This window comes from Eucalyptus grandis, chromosome 3, assembly GCF_016545825.1.
Source record: "Eucalyptus grandis isolate ANBG69807.140 chromosome 3, ASM1654582v1, whole genome shotgun sequence".
Lineage (NCBI taxonomy): Eukaryota > Viridiplantae > Streptophyta > Magnoliopsida > Myrtales > Myrtaceae > Eucalyptus > Eucalyptus grandis.
This window is the reverse complement of record NC_052614.1, coordinates 26,298,951-26,307,654: the sequence shown is the minus strand read 5'-3', so window position 1 is coordinate 26,307,654 and position 8,704 is coordinate 26,298,951. Positions and strand designations below refer to the sequence as shown.

The following is an 8,704-nucleotide window of genomic DNA, read 5'->3' as shown; positions in this document are numbered from 1 at the left end:
TGGCCTCTTCAACGGCCGCCCTCTCCGAAAACCCACAGGCGTCTCTCCTTCTTTCGTTATGCGAACGGGAGCCTCTTCAGGCGAGCATCCCTTCCGGCCGAAGACGTTACTCGGCGAGCAACTCCTTTCTCGGATTCTCTCTCTGCGATCTGATCTTTGCCAAAACCGCCGAGCCTTTCTCGGTATCTCTCTCTCCGTAAAAACGGCCACTCAAGCCTCCACCATTTCTCTCCATGATGCGGTTTTCTGCCCTCACCATAACCGGACGATTCCCATTTTTTTGCCCACGTCCTTCACGCTTGCTCGCACGCCCCCCCTCCTCCACACTTGTGGGCTGAAGGAAACAAATAAAAATGGGCCAAAAGAGAGGAAGGGAAATGGGGAGATGGGTTAACGGGTGAGCCGAAAGTTTTAGACAAGTGGGCCGGACATGCCGGCCGCTCGAATTCTTTCTTTTTCTCTTTAATTATTATCATTTTCTTTCGTCCCTATCTATTCATTTGCTTGCTTTTTCGTCACTTTTTATATCTTAATTGCTTTATTTTTTTCTCTTTTTTCCTTTTTCTTTTTAAATAAATGGATACTTACAACGTCAATAAAAATTCGAGTGTCAACAAATATCAAAAGCATGAAAAGAAGAAAAGGAAAAGTGAGTATTTAAAGGAACACAAGTGAGGATAGTATCAAAACATATAAAAATGGAGTGTCTAAGTAGAAAGATGAGCGAAAAAAGCACGACTTATTAAATTTTGAGTTGATTAATCTATTATACCAAATATTTTCTTCAACGTTCACAACAGTTATTAAAGATCTGGATTTAATCAGTTTATGGAACTTATAGAGTGCTCTATGAATGTTCGGATAACTAGATATCAACACCCTGTCCCTGAATTATTGTATAAAAAGAACAAGGTCGAAAGCTCATAAATGGGATGCAGTTTAATTGTCCCCCAATCTTCGTTCTAGTTATGGTGATTGGAAGTATACGTCCAATACTGTAAAGCTTTGGAGATTTCCGAGCCAAAGCATAACGGAAATCTCCAAAGCTTAACAGCAACAGATGTAGAAGTACTTGACAGGAGGAGTAAGGTTCGTGAGAAAAACTGAAAACAAAGAGGAGATTATTTCAATCTTGTGAATTAAGGTAGAACAATAAGAAGATATATTTATTTGTTGATGAATATGTAGATTGAAAATGAAACATCATAAGGAGATAAAGAAATTTATATTCCTTCGAAATTCAAATAAAAAGGTTTAAAAAAATAGAACCATTTCAAACAATTTGTTTGCGGCATCTTCGCGAAGGGCCACGTTAATCTTCGTTGTATCATTTTAATTTTATCGAATGTCTCTGAGAAGACAACTTTTCCCTATCTCGCTCGTTTAATATAAGTCGAAGTGGACGTTCGATTGTTTCCACGTGGGACTCCGTCCACATCCATCCGATGTTATGGTGGTCTACGCCACCAAGCTTTTGTTCTCTTTTTTTTTGTACTTTATTTGGACTACATATTTAAATAGTCAACGGCCTTCTTTTGACTTTATAATATATAAAATGTGAGTGATCTTCTTCTTGGCGAAATAAATATACTTTCAATGAATTTTCATCACATGGTATGCATATAAATGTATATCGTTAAAGACTATTAGAATTTGTAGTGGTCAATGAAATCCAAATATAGAATCAAAAGCATAAATCAAGTCGTGATTTATAGGAGGAAAAAAGAAATATAAAAGGCATATATCCATCGTTACATATTAAACGAACAGTCCATCAAAATAAAAAGCCTAATAATTTTGGGGGGAAAAAGCCACCAAAAACCCCAAACTTTGTCTCGAGTGACAGATTTACCCCGAACTTTATTTTGTGACGTGAAAAACCCTGAAGTTTATTAACTGTGACACATTTACCCCAAACTTTTATTTGTGACACAAAAATCCCGAACTTTCATTTGTGTGACACATTTACCTAAATCATAAGGGCATTTTGTTCTTTTTACTTTTAAAAACTTTTTTCTTTTTTTTTTTCTTTTTTTCTTCTTCTTATTCCGTCCCTCCGCCGACCATGGCGAAGCCGGCGTAGGAAACCAGCGTCCGGCGAGGGCCTCCTCGCCAAATCTAGCGAGGGCACCTCGCCCGACGCCGGCGAGGGTGATCCGGCGAGGGCACCCTCCCCCGACGCCGGCAATAGCACCCCTCCCAGATTTGGCGAGGGCACCCTTGCTAGCGTCGGGTAAGGGAGGCCCTCGTCCGACCAGGTCGAGGGCCTCCCCTCGCCCAACGCCGGCAAGGGCGACCCTCGCCCGACGCCAACGAGGGAAGCCCTCGCCGGACGCCGCTCCACCATGGCCGACGGAGGGAAGAGAGAGAAAGAAAAAAAAAAAAAAACAGAAAAAAAGTAAGACAAAAATACCCTTAATGGGTAAATGTGTCACAGTTTGCAAATTTCAGATTTTTCACATCACAAAATAAAGTTCGAGGCAAAGTTTGGGGTTTTTGGTGGCTTTTTCCCTAATTTTGGGTGAGATATACAAAATATTGTTGACTAGTTTGTTTGTTTCTTTCTTTCTTTTTCTGAGCTCATCCGTTCCTACTACTTAATATTGTACCGTTCCTAGTAATAAATCTTTTATAATTATATATTCGGTCGAAAAAGAAAATCGGATCGGATCAAAGCACCCCCATTGACTAATCGATGCGGACTCTCTCGGTTCAAGTTTTTAAGCCCACAACTGCTTTTCTCGACCCAATCTATTCAATCCTAAGCCACTTAACAGCTAGCCTTATCTCACAATAGACAAAGTAAATTGCTAAATAGGCATTAAATCTGGGAAGAGGCTTTGGCGAAATAGTGAATCTCATGTGGCGCTAGTAAATTGTTGATGTAATTATGCATGCTTGCGGGTGTTGAGTCAATAGTTTTTTCTGTTAGGGAGGGAATTACGGTCTTAAGGGGTTTTCTATTGATAAATAACACCCAACAAAATCCCCAACATAAAAGAGGGTGAGTGAATTTCGGTCGGTGTCTTACGGGGGTTTAACCTATACTAGGAATTATGAGGGAACAGATCTATTATGGGATTGAGGGTTGCGGGAAAGGAGAGAGGGCTGGAGAGGAGAGAAATTAAGATGAAAATGGAGTGAAGGTGGAGATCATTGAGGGCGAGGATGAATCAAGTTTTGATGAAAATGCGACTAGAGCGGGAGCGGGAGCGAATTGCACGGCCGTCTTTGTCGCTATCAACAACATCGGGCCAAGTATGTCTCTTCTCCACTTTATCTTCTCGGTTCTTCCGGAATTGTGTGTGAGATTGCAAGGTTTGGGGGAGGAGAGGGGTTGCAGAAACGAGATCTAGGAAATAATAAAAATGAGATAAGGTTAGGTGTTAGTGGGTCACGATTGAATAGATTGGGCCGAGAAAAGCAGTTGTGGGCTTAAAAACTCAAACCGATAGGGTCCACGTCAGCTTAGCTGGGCTTATCCCGTCTTCGTCGCTATCAACAACATCGGGCCGAGCATGTCTCTTCCACACTTTATTTTCTCTATTATTCAGAAATTGGATGTGAGATTGCAAGCTCTGGGGGGAGAAGGGTTTTTGCATAAACAAGGTTTAGGAAATAATAAAAATGAGCTTGGTGTTAAGTGGGTTAGGATTGAATAGATTGGGCTGAGAAAAGCAGTTGTGGGCCTAAAAACCCAAACCAATAGGGTCCGCATCAGCTTAGTTGGATTGGACTATTTGACTCAATCCGATTTTCTTTTTGTTGATATTAAAAAATTAATAAAAAAAATAATAATAAAATTGATATCGTTATTGGATATGCTTGCAATTACATCTTCTCGAAGATTGAACTGGTGGCATGTCATGTTTTGGGAGGGAGTAATATCTTTGACGTTGCTGGCCGTTGTGTTATGTGCCATGCCAAAATCACAACACCGGCTCATATACACGCCACAAATATTGGAGAATGTTGGAGTCATAAATATTAATGAGAATGTCCTTTGGATTATTCTAATTGACCTTCTGAAAACTATATGCGTCCTTATTGCCGCTTTGCTATTTGACCGGCACGGTCGACGACAATTACTTTTGATCAGTATTGGTGGGATGGCCTTTATTAGTCTTGGCAATTGCTTGATGAAGATTGACCATATTAGTCTTGGCGACTAGAAAGTGCAGGAAATCGGGCGAGAAATTTGGGTAGGGATTTGTCCCTCAACCCGATTCACTTGACTCGATTTGATGACCCGCATTCATGGTTGGTGGGCTCCCATCAGTTTGGATGTGGCTTTGGATGTCACCAAGACTAATATGGTCAATCTTCATCAGACAACTGCCAAGATTAATAAGGGATACTACCATCCCACTAATATTAATCAAAAGCAATTGTCGTTGATCGTGCCGATCAAGTAGCAAAGCGGCAACAAGGACACATACGGTCTTCAGAAGGTCAATTAGAACAATCCAAAGGACCTTCTCATTAATATTTATTACTCCAGCCTTCTCCAATATTTGCGGCATGTATATGAGCTAGCACGGTGATTCTGGCATGGCACATAACACAATGGCCAGCAACGTCAATGATATTAATCCCTCCCAAAACATGACACGCCACCCGTTTATCTTCGAGAAGATATAATTGCAAGCGTATCCAATAACAACACCAGTTTTTATTATGAGTTTTTTTAAAATTAATTCTTTAATATCAACAAAAAGAAAATCGAATTGGGTCAAAGGACCCAGCTCAGCTAAGCCGACGCGGACTCTCTCGATTCAAGTTTTTAAGCCAACAACCTGCTTTCCTCGACCAAATCTATTCAATCCTAAGTCACTTCACACCTAGACTTATCTCATTTTTTTTTTTTTTAAATTTCCTAAACCTCATTTCTGCAAAACCCCTCTCCCTCCAAAGCTTGCAATCTCACATCCAATTTCTGAATAACAGAGAAAATAAAAGTATGGAAGAGACATGCTCGGCCCGATGTTGTTGATAGCGACGAAAACAGGCTAAGCCCAGCTAAGCTTATGTGGACCCTATCGGTCTTGGTTTTTAAGCCCACAACTACTTTTCTCAGCCCTATCTATTCAATCGATGAGAGAGTTAGATTTAAGGGTATTCTCAACTCCAGACCGACGGCTTTTCATTAACTTAGGTTCTTCCAAGCTTGTACCTCACGCGACATCAAGCGTTCAAGATTTTAATTGATTTAAGCCTATACAAATTTTGACTAAGGAGTCGCCACTAGCTCTTTTGAAATCGACTAGAATCCTAGTAATAGGAGAATAGCTTATGTGGACCCTATCGGTCCGGGTTGGACTTAAATCGGGCCGGTCCTAAGGCCCACGCAGAATAAATGAAATAGGCCCACTAATTTTTTTAGAACAAAAATCACCAAACCTCCAGCCCATTTTCACTTCTTGTCGGCCCAACGCTTTTTTATTCTAAGCCCACTTCCCATTGAAATTCCGCTAACCCACACACTCCTAGCCCATGAACAGTACCCGGCCCAACCTTTTTTATTTGATTTTTTTATTCTTTTCTTTTTCTCTTTTGTCTTATTCCCTTCATCTTCAACCTCACCCCCACCCCAAACAAAAAAAAATAAAATAAAATAAAATGCGCAGCCCATGAACGCCCGCAACTCGCTTCTTCTTCTTCCCGAACCAGAAACCAACACCACCGGCCGCCACCATCTCTCCGGCCGTCGACCGCCATCTTCAACCGTCACAGAAACAACACTATTCCAACTACCACCCGTCGGAGGCTGCCCTTTTTTTTTTCTTTTCTTTTACCGCAACTTAACGAACAAAATCCGGAGGACATGAAGAAAAAAGAAACATGCGGAAATAGACTTATGGATTTCACGAGTGATCGACAAACGTGATTTCCACTCCGACATAGCTCTCGCACAGCATTGGAACATAAGACTCAAAGAAAACGAACCCAGAAACGGAATGAACTACACCCTAACTTGGTTAGGCATTGATCATCAAGCCATATATCCTAAGATCGGCAAAAAAAAAAACAACTAAGAGATTACCTGGCTTCGAAGACGAAATGTGATTGGCTATCCCCCTGAGTGGGTTGGGCTCGTCTTCTGGCGCATCGTGTCTGGTTTCCGCAACGCTTTTGACGCTGGGCAGAACGGAATCCTCCGATGACCGACGCAGATGATCCTCCTTCCAGCCGAATCCTCTTTTAACGAGGCACCCTCTCGTCGTTGGCCTTTCTTCTTCCGATCCCCCTCCAAAAAAAGTGACACACCCCCTCTACCTTCTCTGCCTCCAAGAGCGTCCAACCCCCCACTCTTTTCAGCAGAGAATCCCCTTCCGCTAGACCACGCTCTCTCTGGTTTCTTTTCTTCAATGTCCGAACGCTCGACCTCTTGCCTCCAGAATTAGCGCCCTGCCCCTCCTTTCTTTTCCCTTCCTTCTGGTTCGAGCTCAGGCAGTTTCCTCCCACAAACCAAAACCAGCCGAAGCTCCCCCCTTGGTTCTCTCACTTTCCGGCTCTCCGCAACTTGCCTCTTCAACGGCCGCCCTCTCCGAAAACCGACAGGCGTCTCTCCTTCTTTCGTTATGCGAACAGGAGCCTCTTCAGGCGAGCATCCCTTCCGGCCGAAGACGTTCCTCGGCGAGCAACTCCTTTCTCGGATTCTCTCTCTGCGATCTGATCTTTGCCAAAACCGCCGAGCCTTTCTCGGTTCCCTCTCGGTATCTCTCTCCCCGTAAAAACAGCCACTCAAGCCTCCACCGTTTCTCTCCATGATGCGGTTTTCTGCCCTCACCATAACCGGACGATTCCCATTTTTTCGCCCACGTCCTTGACGCTTGCTCGCACGCCCCCAATCCTCCACACTTGTGGGCTGAAGGAAACGAATAAAAATGGGCCAAAAGAGAGGAAGGGAAATGAGGAGATGGGTTAAGGGGTGAGCCGAAAGTTTTAGACAAGTGGGCCGGACATGCCGGCCGCTCGAATTCTTTCTTTTTCTTTTTAATTATTATCATTTTCTTTCATCCCTATCTATTCATTTGCTTGCTTTTTCGTCACTTTTTGTATTTTAATTGCTTTCTTTTTTTTCTTTTTTTCCTTTTTCTTTTCAAATAAATGAATATTTTCAACGTCGATAAAAATTCGAGTGTCAACAGATATCAAAAGCATGAAAAGAAGAAAAGGAAAAGTGAGACGCTGAAGGGAACCACAAGGGATAGTATGGTCAAAACATATAAAAATGGAGTGTCTAAATAGAAAGATGAGTGAAAAAAGCACGACTCTTATTATATTGTTGAGTTGATTAATCTATTATACCAAATATTTTCTCAAACGTTAACAACAGTTATTGAAGGTCTGGATTTAATCAATTCATGGAGCTTATAGAGTGCTCTATGAATGTTCGGATAACTGGATATCAACACCGTGTCCCTTAATTATTGTATAAAAAGAACAAGGCCGAAAGCTCATAAATGGGATGCAGTTTAATTGTCCCCCAATCTTCGTTCTAGTCATGGTGATTGGAAGTATACGTCCAATACTGTAAAGCTTTGGAGACTTCCGAGCCAAAGCATAACAGCAACAGATGTAGAAGTACTTGACAGGAGGAGTAAGGCTCGTGAGAAAAACTGAAAACAAAGAGGAGATTATTTCAATCTTGTGAATTAAGGTAGAACAATGAGAAGATATATTTATTTGTTGATGAATATGTAGATTGAAAATGAAACATCATAAGGAGATAAAGAAATTTATATTCCTTCGAAATTCAAATAAAAAGGTCTAAAAAAATGGAACCATTTCTCAATTTGTTTGCGTCATCTTCGCGAAGGGCCACGTTAATCTTCGTTGTATCATTTTAATTTTATCGAATGTCTCTGAGAAGACAACTTTTCCCTATCTCGCTCGTTTAATATAAGTCGAAGTGGACGTTCGATTGTTTCCACGTGGGACTCCATCCACATCCATCCGATGTTATGGTGGTCTACGCCACCAAGCTTTTGTTCTCTTTTTTTGTATATTATTTGGACTACATACTTAAATAGTCAACGGCCTTCTTTTGACTTTATAATATGTAAAATGTGAGTGATCTTCTTCTTGGCGAAATAAATATACTTTCAATGAATTTTCATCACATGGTATGCATATAAATGTATATCGTTAAAGACTATTAGAATTTGTAGTGGTCAATGAAATCCAAATATAGAATCAAAAGCATAAATCAAGTCGTGATTTTATAACTAGGAGGAAAAAAGAAATATAAAAGGTATATATCCATCGTTACATATTAAACGAACAGTCCATCGAAATAAGAAAGCCTAATAATTTTGGGCGAGATATACAAAATATTGTTGACTAATTTGTTTCTTTCTTTTTTTCTTTTTCTAAGCTCGTCCGTTCCTACTACTTAATATTGTACCGTTCCTAGTAACAAATCTTTTATAATTTTATATTCGGCCAGAAAATTATTGAAAGATAAATGATATGAATTAACTTATTGAGATTGGGAAATTTATGTTCAGAATTATGAAGTTGTAGATATTTTGACCCAATAGTGATAGAACTACATAGATACAAAATATATAAAATTCAAGATCATTAGCTTTTGTCCAATTACTCAATGTATCGAATAAACTTAAACTAAATATCATATATGTGGCTCCGACCAAAATATATATATATATATATATGTGGCTAATATTTCGGCAACACG

General features: G+C 40.6%; 2 non-coding genes across 2 annotated transcripts; both read right to left on the bottom strand.

The window, feature by feature from the left end:
* Positions 1–1,257: 1,257 nt before the first annotated feature.
* LOC120292334 lies at positions 1,258–1,361 on the bottom strand. Its single transcript, XR_005550129.1, has one exon. It is a non-coding gene; the product is annotated as a U6 spliceosomal RNA (small nuclear RNA).
* Positions 1,362–7,776: 6,415 nt separating this feature from the next.
* On the bottom strand, positions 7,777–7,878 carry LOC120292332. The gene has a single exon (XR_005550127.1). It is a non-coding gene; the product is annotated as a U6 spliceosomal RNA (small nuclear RNA).
* Between the last annotated feature and the right edge of the window lie 826 nt (positions 7,879–8,704).